Source organism: Ochotona princeps, chromosome 23 (genome assembly GCF_030435755.1).
Source record: "Ochotona princeps isolate mOchPri1 chromosome 23, mOchPri1.hap1, whole genome shotgun sequence".
In the NCBI taxonomy this organism is placed as follows: Eukaryota; Metazoa; Chordata; class Mammalia; order Lagomorpha; family Ochotonidae; genus Ochotona; species Ochotona princeps.
Window position 1 is genome coordinate 6,273,668 of NC_080854.1, and position 4,000 is coordinate 6,277,667.

The 4,000-nt window shown below is 38.3% G+C and overlaps 1 non-coding gene across 1 annotated transcript; it reads right to left on the minus strand.

The window, feature by feature from the left end:
• Positions 1–2,051: 2,051 nt before the first annotated feature.
• On the minus strand, positions 2,052–2,158 carry LOC118758235 (U6 spliceosomal RNA). Its single transcript, XR_004995607.2, has one exon. It is a non-coding gene; the product is annotated as a U6 spliceosomal RNA (small nuclear RNA).
• Between the last annotated feature and the right edge of the window lie 1,842 nt (positions 2,159–4,000).

The window sequence follows — 4,000 nt, forward strand, 5'->3', positions numbered from 1 at the left end:
AATAAATAGCCTAGAATTTTTACCATCATATAAATTTGTCAGTAAAAACTGGAAGAACTATCAATGCTCAAAATGCAAGTGTTAAGATATTTCCTTGTTTAAACTCATTCAAAAGTAAAATGTCTGCAGTGATGTCTTCCAATCAAAACTAGCATAGACAAATAATTCGGGGTTTAAAACTTACTATTTGTGTATGACCCTGGACATTTTTTAAGGTTTGTGTGATAGCAGCGCTTTTAGAGAACATTCTCTGTGTTCTTACCAATTAATTGTATGGTTATGAGATTTAAAAATAGTTGCCATTTGAAAGAATACTCAGTGTCACAAAAGTTTTACATGGAAAATAAATGATTTTTTATCTTACCGGATTTATAAAACTACTAAAGGATCAAATAAAACAATTATTTGGAGCTCTGTACAATGGCTCAATTGCCTAATCCTACTCCTTCAGGACTCGATCAGAGTATGGGTCCCTGTTTGTGTCCTGACTGCTCCACTTCCCATCCAGCTCCCTGCACATTACCTGGGAAGGCAGTATAGGCTGGCCCAAAGCCTTGGAACCCAGGGCTTTACCTAGGAGACCTGGAAGAAGCTCCAGGCACCTGGCTTCAGATGGCTCAGCTCTGCACATTGCGGCCACTTGAGGAGTGGACCAGCAGATGGAAGGTCTTCATCTTTCCTTGTCTCTGTAAATCTGCCTTTCCAATAAAATTAAATAAATCTCCATTTATAAAGGCAATGATTCATCAGTTAACATGAGTGATTTATATTAAAAGGAGTCTCTGGAATGTTTATATTTACCTTAAAATGCTGGATGATTTTTCTCTCATATTCATAAAGTTTTTAAGACTGTTTGCATTTTCATTTCATACATGTTATTACAATGAAAAGCAATTCAATTATTTCCTTCTCTGTATCTTCCCCTATATTATGTTTGTGAAAGAGTGAGAAAGAAGGAAAATACTGGGACGTATCTGTTACCTTTGTCTCTCCAATAAGCGAACACTCACATGTTTAGTACATTAATATGTCAGTACAAGAGAAGCTGAAAACTTCAAGTGAAACTTTGATTTCATGTCCTGTGAAAAAAACAGGAATGACAACTCAACCATCACAGTCTCTGTCTTTTCCTTTTATGCATGTAGGCGTCAATGAACAAACATGCATGTTTAAACACATGAAGCTTTGTGTATTATTGCCAACTCCTGAGGTATATCCTTACTCTAATATTATTTTTGCATGTTTTCTAAGTAAAATAAAATGGATAGTAAATGTGAAATTAAGCTTTGAAAATCAAAGTCAAATACACAAATCTTCTGTACACTGATAGAATGCCCAAGGCACATAACCAGTGTTTTCTGTATTTGCCTTTGTAATATTCATGGCTCTCCTTGTTAGATTGATCTGTAGTTCTCTGTCCCATACAGATGTGCACGTATGTGCACTGCTGGCGTTTTGTAACCTTATCTGAATTGTTCTTAGTCATTCTCTTTTTCTTTGTGTATGACCTATACAATACTGATTGATCTCTTGATCTGGATTTCCCAGGCAACCCAAGGATCTTCCTCCCATAGTTTGTCTTCCTTGTGCCCTAAAACCAGACTTATCACAGCCAAGTAGCAGATTTTTTTGATAACAAATATTTGATTAGAAGTTATATTTTGATATATGGCTTGTACATGAACTAGCTTTAGGGAGATTTAAGGTGGAAAAACGGTCATTTTCTGCAAAGATTGTTTGAACGTGCTTACCAGACTGTCTTGATATAACAGATTGTTTCCATCCTGAGATACTTTGCAAATTGTTTAGAAACAATAGGATTATGCACCACTGGTGGATTTGTTGCATAGCAGGATTCATATTCTGCCAAGTTGTTCTTTTCTGTAATTTAATTTTACAGTACTCTGTCAATCATTTTTGTAATCTTTTTTTGAATTTTTGAATTTTGTGGTACAATTTTGTATAGACTGGGATTCCCCCTCCCAAACTCCCACTCCCGACAGATTTTTCCCATGTTGCTACAATAGTATAGATCTTCATAAGGAGTTATAAAAAATATGGAATGTGTCACGAATTCACGTGTCATCCTTGCATAAGGACCATGCTAATCTTCTCCGTATCATTCTAATTTTAGTATATGTGCTGCCAAAGTGAGCACAAAGTAATTTTTTTTTTTTAAGATTTATTATTTTTATTGGAAAGGCGGATATACATAGAGGAGGAGAGACAGAGAGGAAGATCTTCCATCCAATGATTCACTCCCCAAGTGAGCCGCAATGGCCACTGCTGTGCCGATCCGAAGCCAGAAACCTGGAACCTCTTCCAGGTCCCCCACATGGGTGCAGGAACCCAAGGCATTGGGCCGTCCTCAACTGCTTTCCCAGGCCACGAGCAGGGAGCTGGATGGGAAGTGGAGCTGCCGGGATTAGAACCGGTGCCCATATGGGATCCTGGGGCGCGTTGAGGGCGAGGACTTTAACCGCTAGGCCACGCTGCTGGGCCCAAAGTAATTCTTTTATATATATTAATGTTTATATATTAAGTATATATATTAAATACACATTATGTGTATCTATGGAGAAATTAGAGGGGATTAGGTAGGGTTGTTAATATTTTTCCAAAGATGAACATGACCATCATTTTTCTTTCCTACTTCTTCAGTAAGCACCATTTATCAGTTCTCAGTAATCTTGAAGTTCGTGAAGCAATTTATTAGTCAAAATTGTAAATAAATCAATAGTATTGCCTAAGTTAATTAGGTTTTCCCAAGAGCTATATAAAAACCATTTTATAAGTGAATTTGTATCTGCAAAATGCTGTGAAAATGCATTGCTTATTTAGAGAGCACTCCAGGCAGTAGTAGTAATTAATGAAACCAGATTAGGGAGGCATAAGCTTGCAAAATGGACTCTACATTGATGTGTTGGTCTGTAATATTACATGTTATAGTAAAAGCAGTTTTTCAAATTGCACACAAGAGGATGCTGGATATTAATGACATCTTTTGTAGAATATGTCCAAAATTAAGTGTCAGATAATGCAGGACACAGAACAGTCCCAAAGTCATCTTGTCTATTCTCATACATTGCTATTATTATTACCATTTTATGATACAGTTCCATAGGCTCCAGGATTTCCCATCCACCTCCTCATGTCCCCACCTAGCGTTACAATGGCTAGTCCTTCATCAGTCATAAGTTCATCATCCCGCTGTTGCAGTGTTTACTAACATTGTAGGCATGGACAATGTCAGAGTCCAACATCCTACTGTCAGGCTATATTCAGTAGTTTCACTGGAAGTCCACCCTTGGTCTGGATGCAGAGAGCCATGCAGCATTATTTCTCCACATCTGTACATGTCAGTCTCTGCTACGCCTCTATTATAAATCCAGTGAAATACAGAAATCACAATCTACAACATGGAGAAAAACAAAATCTACATCGACATCAACACGTTGTTGAAAGCAACAGGCTACAGAATGACCAATGCGTCACTAAAGCATGAAAAAGAAAATAAAACCTTCTTGTAGAAATTGATTCTGTTACATGACCCATGAAGTACAGAAGTACCAGCAGAAACAAGAATATCAGTGATCATTAGATGTAGCAAAAACAATGTTGAAAAGGCTGTTTACAAAAATCATGTACTTGCTATCGGAATGTCTCATATGAATGATCTATTTTTTTTAAAGATTATTTTTTTATTGGAAAGTCAGATATACAGAGAGGAGGAGGGACAAAGATCTTCCGTCCATTGAATCACTCCCCAAGTCAGAGCTGAGCCGATCCAAAGCCAGGAGCCCGGAGCTTCCTTTGGGTCTCCCACATTGGTGCAGGGTCTCAAGGCCTTGGGCCGTCCTCAGCTGCTTTGCCAGGCCAGACAGGGAGCTGGATTGGAAGTGAGCCACAGGGATAAGAACCGGCGCCCATATGGGATCCCTGCACATGCAAGGTGAGGACTTAAGCTGTTGGGCTACCGTGTCAGCCAGAGCAATCTATT